Source organism: Electrona antarctica (genome assembly GCF_951216825.1).
Source record: "Electrona antarctica genome assembly, chromosome: 18".
Lineage (NCBI taxonomy): Eukaryota > Metazoa > Chordata > Actinopteri > Myctophiformes > Myctophidae > Electrona > Electrona antarctica.
This window is the reverse complement of record NC_136799.1, coordinates 7328274-7337473: the sequence shown is the minus strand read 5'-3', so window position 1 is coordinate 7337473 and position 9200 is coordinate 7328274. Positions and strand designations below refer to the sequence as shown.

Genomic DNA, 9200 nt, shown 5'->3' with positions numbered 1-9200 from the left:
AGGCTAATTCTACAAACGCCTTCTAAATTATTTCAAAATTATTCAAACTTTCAAGATTTTTCCAAAATGTTCAAAAATAGCAACAAGTCCAAAGTCCTGCGAGTTTCAAGCCATGGTCAAAGTTGAACAAATAATTTACAAAACACAGTGACACAGTTTGAGGTGTTCTCACACTCAATGCATCACATCTACTTGCTTTTCTTTTTTAATGGGCTGAACTGAGAACTTAAACCCTATAAACGAGGTTCCACAGGGCTCTATACTTGATCCGGTAGTTCCCACAATATCCCAGCCTCTACCATATCTATTGGGCAAAAACAAGCTGATCTACAAGCTCACAACGCAACGTGAGCTTGTAGATCTGCTATTTTTGCCAAATGGTTGCCCCAGAATAGGGACGGTAGGGTTCATTTGGTTAAACCATGTGGCAATAAACACTATTATAAAGCAATAGTGATTATAGCAAATCTATTCATTAGTTCAGTCTTTGAACAGACACACTATACTGTACAGTATGTCTCAAAGAGAAGTGCCCGTGAGGTTGGAGAAAGACGATGTCTGTCATCTCCATAGGCCGATCAACACGGCCTTCCCTTTCGCTCCTCATGAAGTTTCGTAAAGTCTTTGCCCCACCGTCGGGGGGTGGTATTAAGCGATGGCCACGCTGTACGAAGGGGCCGGTGTTTCGGGGATACCTTTCCCCGTCAGCCTGAGCGTGTTGGCCTCCACGAGGCTTCCAGTCTGCCCGCTGGCCGTCGCCATGACGTGTCGCGAGTGGTGGATGGCGGTGAAGCACTCGCGGCAGCGCTTGCCGACAAGGTAGATGATCTCGAAGCAGGAGAGCAGGACGCACACCAGGCTGGTGACCACCATGAAGATGGTGAAGATCCTCTTCTCGGTGGGCCGGGCGATGAAGCAGTCCACCTGGTTGGGACACGGCTTCTGCTCGCACTTGATGAGCGAGGGGAAGTCGTAGCCCTCGTAGATGCGGTACAGCAGGTAGACGAAGGTGACGTCCACTGCGATTTTGAAGACCAGGGTGAGAACGTAGGTCCACCATAGGCCGCCGCGCTTCTTCCCCGTGTTCTTGTAGAGGCGGCGACAGTTCTCGCCGTGCTTGAGGCGGTTCTTGCGCTCGCGGTCCTCCCGGTAGGCCACGTGCATCACCACCAGGAACGAGGGACAGGTGACGAAGATGAGCTGCAGGGCCCACAGCCGCACGTGAGACACGGGGAAGTGGTCGTAGCAGACGTTGTGGCAGCCCGGCTGAGCCGTGTTGCACTTGAAGTCCTTCTGCTCGTCACCCAGACCTTCTCCGCGGCCACCACGAACACCATCACCCTGAAGAGGAACACTATGGAGAGCCACACGCGTCCGAAGGCCGTGGAGTACTTGTTCACCCCACTGAGGAGGCCCTGGAGGAATGCCCAGTTCATGGTGGTGAGCTGGACTCACAGACTAGACTGCCTTCCCTCTTCTGGAAGACAGATGGAATACAGTAACAATTTATTAACCTGACAGTCAAACCTCTTGTGTTTAATAAAGCTAAGACAAGAAATAAACGGGTAAGTAATGTTAGATAGGACTGGATACATGCATTGCAGTTATGTTACATATCTCCTCAAAAAACTAAGAAATTAGTATAAAATTATTTAAACATGCAATTAGCTTTTTTTTAAAGATTTGTTTTTGTCATTTGGCCTTTATTGATAGTTGACAGACAGGAAAGTGGGAGAGAGAGAAGGGGAGAGACATAAAGGACGGACGGAGCATGAAGGGGACTCGAACACGCGACGCGCTGTCTGGCCAGAGCATGACGCCTGGACCACAACCACTTGTCCAGCGGGCTCCGCTCCCCCAATATCGTTTAAACATTTTTTAGTAAAGAAAACCGTGGTTGACTAACTTTCATTCACACAAGATTCACACATGATAAGATACAAACAAACAAACATATATTAGGCCTACGAACTTACGAAGTACGAACAAACAATCAAACAGCTTTTTCAGCCACTAGCAAATGCTGTGCTAGAGATAATCATAGGCTTACTGGCTTTTACAATAGGCTATATTCCATGCGTAATAGCGCGTATCCATAAATCAACGTTGCCGAAATGTTGCAAATAACAACAAAACGATATAATACACAACAGCCGATGTAGATTTCCTTTAATATACTTACAAAACTAACAAAAGACGCTCTTTCGTTCCGATCTGCGTGGAAGGAAGCGGAGGAACGGGCAGCAGACCGAATCCGATCCGTGGGGAATCTCAGGAGTTTCTCAGTCAACAACGAACGAACGGAGGAGGCGCAGACAGTGGGTGGGTGGAGTTGATGCAAATCCATCCAGCCAGGCATGTTTAGTTCTTCGTACGGACCTGTCCAGGTGTGGCATTGTGGCAACATGCCTGCAGGTCTAGTACTCTCCACGCAGTGACCAGTAGTCTCCACTGACTGTTCAATGTTCATGCCGTTCTGTTCATACAAATCTAGCCCCAATATGTTCCTACGCTCGATCATCTACAGAATGAGCGTAGGGACTGAGGGAACATATTGGGGCTTATACAAATCCTGTCCATTAAAGCTTTGTAGCGTACTTATATGTTAATATAATATAACTAGTCTAGCAGCGCATCGGCAGTCATGGTAAAGTAAAAGTAGTGGCTGCCGCTGGCATCATGCCATGGTGGAGGTGATCACGGAGCTGACTACTCTCCCTTGATCATCCACTGAGACATTGTGGTGACGGCCGGGTAGGACACCTACTGGTTGAAGAGTAGTAGGGCAAGTTGGCCAACTGTCCGAAGCACATACAGTAAACCAAGAAGCCATATATGTTGCAACATGCGAGGTCTCCAGCAGATTGTGTGGTCCAAGACAACATCTACTTTTTTCCCCTTCGTAAACACGCTCCATGTCAATGTTGTCAATCTTAAGCTTGAGTTCTGTGGTGATTGCAAGGTTGCCAAAGACCATGCACTTTGTTTTTGTTAAGTTTAAAGATAGTTTATTGTTGTCGAAGCAGTGTTTATATTTAATTAATTCTGTTGTCATGGTTTGCACATGCTGCTGTACAGGTGTTTGTCATCTGTAAAAAGTACATTGTTATATTTGATACTGTACACAGGTCATTGATATACATGATCAATAGTTTCGGTCCCAGAATTGATCCCTGCGGTACTCCACACGTGATGTTTTGAAAATTTGTTTTGCATTCTCCCAGTTTTACATATGAATACAAAACTGCTTGCCCCAAACCGCGAAGAACGGTCACCCCGACCACGCTAAAAATCTCCGGCGAAGTCGCCCCCAAAAGTCCGGACAAGTCGCCCCGTAAAACCGTTGTATTCGAGGTAACATTTTTCCTGTACTTTTAAACAGAGAGAGAGAGAGAGATTTTTACCTGTACTTTTGGGGGCTAGACAGAGGAGGAGGTAAAGTGTCTAGCTATAGTGAGTGGAGGGGGCCCAAGGGGGGGTCATCAGCCCCTTTTATTTGATTGTGCTGGGTCGTTACTACAACAGATCAACTGTAGAAATGTAACCATTTATTTGAGTGAAAAAATTAACAGGTCAAGTTAATATATACAGACGCCACTTTAAAAAAAGTTGAACAAAAAATATATATAAAACGCTACTTCAATACTAGAAGAAAAAAAAAGTTCAGTGTCATAGGGTCATGGTTAGTTTCAAAGTCCAGCAAAAAAGTAATGGAAATGGTCTTCAGTGTCACGTAGTGGTCAGTGGTCACTACTCTCTCCCCATGCCTTCGGCCTGGTGGAGACAAATATAGGAAAAATTGCATTAGTACCAGTACAACAGTGGTTACAACAGTGGTCCTTGAGGGGGTTCCAGATGGTCCCCAGATAAATCTTTAACTCTGTTTTACAAACAGAGGATATGATGTTATTATCCAAAGTGCCTTGGACTCTGCATGGCAGGGGCGTCCTCCTCCCTGAGCCAAGCTTGCGCCTAACCACATACCTGAATGGGACTGGGTGTTACATCGGTTTATACCATCAGAAACAAAAGAGTTGGGTGAGGCAATGTCTACCAATAAGTGCAGTGAATCACCGGCCCGGCACATGTGGCACCAGAGCCTGTCATTAGCGTGACAATGAACAAAGTTCATCCAAGAGGTCCATGCACAGTTGCACACAGATGCTCTACAGTGGGGCGGTGGTGGCTCAGGGGTAGAGTGGCCGGATGGTAACCATGGTTGCCAGTTCGAACCCGGGCTCCCCCAGAGTTAGTGTCAAAGTGTCCTTCAGCAAGACTCTGAACCCCTAATTGCTCCTGATGTGCTGGTTGCTGCCTTGCATGGTTTCCTCCGCCATCGGTGTGTGAATGTGCTGCTGGTTGTGCCAATCACCAGCCTAAAAAACTGAGGTGACCGAAAGCCTTCACAGTGACTACCTCCACTGTTCCAGAGACTGGAACAATGTAAGAAATGGTTAAAAAGGAACCCCATGGGACATTATTTCAGCTTGGTACCTGGCAGAATTTTAAAATACACACTTAACCCATTTAGGCCTGAGGCCGATTCTAAAATCGCCTCTAAATCTAAGTTTTCTGAAAAATATACTGTACATACCGTACAGAACCCCAAAATGGGTTCCCGGCCTGAAGGGGTAAAACACCAAAAGGGGTTCACGGCAGAATAAGGAAAACAGTATAGATGTGATCTGAACGTTTTCAGCTAATCTTTTGGCAGTTTTTGTCCTGTAATAGAGGCAAGATGTGCTTGAATCTTAATAATAACCATTTATATGTATTCCTTGGATCCTAATTGTATCGACACATGTGTTAATTTGTCCCTGTAGTTTGTTTATTTCAATAGTTATGCTGTTTTCTCCATTTTCGGATTTGGGTAGGATTGTGTAACAAAGGGTTAAAAATGAACCCCATGGGACCTTTTTTTAGCCGGTTACCTGGCAGAATCTTAAAATACACCCTTCAAGGATTAAGAAAAAACAGGTTATGTCAAAAAGTCCACTCCAAAAAGTTAGTGTAAAGAGAAGTGTAGATCTGATCTGAACGTTTTCAGCAATACTTTTGCAGTTTGTCCTACAATAGAGTCAAGATGTGCTTGAATCTTAATAATAACCACTTTAATTAATTCCTTTGGTCCAAACTGTATAGAAAAGTTGGTTAATTTGTCTCAGTAGGTTGTTTCCTTCAAAAGTTACTGTTTTGTTTTTTTCCATTTTCGGATTTGGGTAGGATTGTGTAAGAAAGGGTTAAAAATTAACTCCATGGGACATTTTTTCTTGCCGGTTACCTGGCAGAATCTTAAAATACACCCTTCAAGGATTGAGAAAATAACTGTTGGAACATAAAAATCCACCTAAGAATTTAGTACAAAGAAATATAGATCCTAACATTTTCAGCTATTTTTGTGCAGTTTTTGCCCTGAAATAGTCAAGATGTGTTTGAATCTTCATAATAACCATTTTTTTGAATTCCTTGGGTCCTAATTGTATGGAAACATTCATTCAAAGTATAGGTACATTCATTTGTCCCTGTAGGTTGTTTGTCAATAGTTATGCTGTTTTCTCTTGTCTCTTCATTTAGGTAGGGTATGTGTAAGAAAGGGTTAAAAATTAACCCCTTTGGACAATATTTTTCTTGTTACCTGGCAGAATCTTAAAATAGACCCTTCAAGGATTCCGAGAAAACAGGTGGCGTTAAAAAATCGACCCTATGTGCATGAACCCCCCGTTCCATCTAGACTAATGATGCGCGCGCATTTTCAAAATGGCCATGGCCACTGTCCCACTTTGACTGTTTTGCTAATGAACTGTGGCTAAAGATGAGATCGGATCAAAACATGGATTAAAGAATATAAACCCCTGGATAACGTAGCTACGCTTTTCGATATCGGTCATAATTTCATAATCGTGCATCCCTAGTTTCAATGAACTGTACTTATGTTCAAGTAATTCAACCAACAATACTCAAAAAACAGTCTTTTGAACACACATTTAGTCTTTAGTCTTCTGAAATGATTGTCTTATAGTCTAGTCTTAGTCGACAAAATATCAAAAACCTTAGTCGACAGAAATGTACAGTTTGTCGTGAAGGTGACTCTTCTTTTCACCTGCTAATCAATTTGCCATTATGAGAGTGAGAGATTAAAGGAGAATTCCATGCTAGAAGGCTTTCTTAGCTTTCTTTGTAGTCGTTACGTCCCCAAAGAGGTCCAGGTGTTTTGTGCAAAAACTCCTTATTGGCCATTTCCCCTAACATAAGCCCTCAATGAATTGTATTGAATGGGAATTGAATGGGGCTATGGGGTGTTGTGCTAATTCGCTTATTTCCATCGAAATAAGTAGTAAAGTGTGCCGCTTGGGATATTATTTACATTATGAAGAGAGGATATATACAAAAAAATTATTTTGAGCGAAGGAAATAAGCAAATTAGCACAACACCCCATAGCCCCATTCAATTCAATGCAATTCATTTAGTGCTTATTAGGGGAAATAGGCAAGGAGATTTTGCACAAAATAACACCTGGACCTCTTTGGTGGGGACGTAACAACTACAAAGAAAGGTAAGAAAGCCTTTTAGTATGGAATTCTCCTTTAAAGTATGTAGCTGTAGCATGCTGCAAGCTGGATTTGTACTCTGCTACCAGGGAAACTATATTTATAAGTAGTATATGATGATGATATGCATTTGTGGCGACTTCAACCAAGATCTTTTGAATCCACACAAACTCAAATAAACAGATGACTTCATAAATAGAATGTATAGTATGAATTTATTCCGTTTAATATCCAAACCTAGTAGAATAACAAGGAACACAGTGACCTTAATTGGCATTTAATATTACAAATAATATTTAAGGCAACATTGAGAGAGGACAGACACAAAAACATGCACATTCAAACGCTTAATCACTGAAAACTCCATCAAAGCCCTCAGAAGGGATCTCGCTAGGCAGAATTGGAGCAGTGTACTGAATGAAAGGGTCGTAAAAAAGCACACAACACATTCTTAAATACTCAAATACTCAGTAGTGTATATAATAAGAATTGCCCCGTTAGAAAATATAAAGATAATAAGCCTGAAACAACTAAACCCTGGATGACAAAGGGACAAAAAAACGTTTGTAAAAAAATAATTTAGATAAGCAATTTATAAACAATAGGACTATAAATACTGACATTTTTTATAAATTATACAAAAAGTTAATAACTATTATGAGCCAGTAAAAATAACTAACATCATCCTAGAAAAAAAGAACACCAAAGGACTATAGAATATATTAAATGGGATCATAAGGAAAAATTCAACCCAAACAGGCTTTCCAAAGCAATTAATTGACCAAGAACGAAAAATAGATAGCATGAAAGATATTGCAAACTGTTTCAGTTTTTTTTGTAAATATAGGACCTGAACTTGCAGACAAAATCACAACACAACCTGATAACAGTGGACGGCAGATAGACCTAGGCTTTACTAATCCACGTTCAATATACTTGAGAGATGTGGAGGAGCAGGACGTCCTTGAAATGGTGGCCAAATTAAAAAATAAGGTATCAGATTGTAACGACATGAGCATGTCATTGATCAAAATGAGTGTGGCAGTGGCAGTTGCCGCGGGGGATTTGTCACTCCATTGCCGCTTCATCTCGGTAGCGGTAAACTGCCGCTAACAACCGCGGCGGTGCCAGGGGGGGGGGGGGGGGGCAGCTGCTGCGGGGGGTTTCGGTCTGTTCGGCAGTAGCTGGTAAACTGCCGCTAACTGCCGCCAACAACCGCGGCGGTGAAGACATTCGTTGCGCCGTGCTTGCGGTTAAGGTAAGGGTTTGGTTACGGTAAGGGTGTTCCTCGGCTCATGCCGTTGCACATTCGTTGCGCCGTGCTTGCGGTTATGGTGAGGGTTTGGATTAGAGTGTCCTGCCGCGTGAAACACTACCGCCTGCCACTGCCGGAAAATGCACTCGCTGTCCCTCTATCCAGCAGCATTTGCAAACCATAACAGAATAAAGTAAATATAAACAGTGGTTCGACAACAATACATCTTTAAACTTAACAAAACAAAGTTCATGGTCTTTGGCAACCATGCAAAGAATCACCAGAACTCAAGCTAAAGATGGACAACATTGACATAGCGTGTTTATGAAAATAGTACATTAGGTGCCGTTTTGAACGACAAAATCTGCTGCAGATCTCACATAAGGCTTGTGGGAGTCAAGATAGCAAAGAGCATTTCTGTTAACAAGGCAAAACACATCCTCAATCCCAAATCACTACATATCCTGTACTGCACCATGATATTACCATACCTCTCCTATTGTGTAGAACATGTGCGCCCACACTTTTTTGAATTCAGAGCTACTTTCAAAATGTCCAGCTAAACGAGATATACCCACCAATTTTTTTTTATTCCATTGCTGAAAATAGTTTAAAAAAAAATGTACCTTTGGATTAGTGGCGCTGATGTTACATACAATAGAAGAGTAAAAATGGAATTGTTTTCTTCCTTTTGGTACATAACTTTGTAATGCTGATATTTGTGCGCAACACTGTTGAAAACAAAGACATTGCATTGTGGGTTTGAGATGACATGCCCTTTTTTATGTCAATCAATCAAGTCAAATCGCCTTAATTCAAGTGGCAGATGCCTTTTTATAATTACTTGCGCAAGCAGAGCGTGCAAGTAATGTTATCAGTCAGGTGCTACGATGCGTATGTCCCTTAGCAGCATATGATATGACGTCATATGCTGGCACAAAGAAGACCGTGCCGGTATGTTTTACGTCATGCTACGAAGCGTATGTCCCATGATGTGATGAAGATATGTACCAATGTCCCTTAGCAGCAAAATATATGACGTCAAATGCTGGCACGGGACATACGGAAGCAGACCGTGCAGGTATGTTTTCCGCGTATGTCCCATGACGTGATGAAGATATGTACCAATGCCAGGGTATAATTGGTTTACGATGGTGACGTAATGATATGTTTCAGTGTCGGGTGGATTAAAAAAAAAAAGGGACATATGCATCAAACCACCCGAGTAACCACATTATACCACTAATCAACTCAGAAATGACATATACATAGCATATGACGTGATGAATATATGTACCAATGCCAGGGTATAATTGGTTATCGATGGTGACGTAACTATGACATGTTTCAGTGTCGGGTGGACTAAAGGTAATGCCCCTATGTATACATGTATGTA

General features: G+C 42.4%; 1 pseudogene across 1 annotated transcript; it reads right to left on the bottom strand.

Annotated features, from left to right (window-relative positions):
- Window positions 1-37: 37 nt before the first annotated feature.
- Window positions 38-2312, bottom strand: LOC306942705 (gap junction beta-4 protein-like; annotated as a pseudogene). The gene is made up of 2 exons (XR_013792576.1): window positions 2183-2312; window positions 38-1477 (listed from the first exon to the last, which is right to left on the bottom strand). The product of XR_013792576.1 is annotated as a gap junction beta-4 protein-like (transcript).
- Window positions 2313-9200: the final 6888 nt, after the last annotated feature.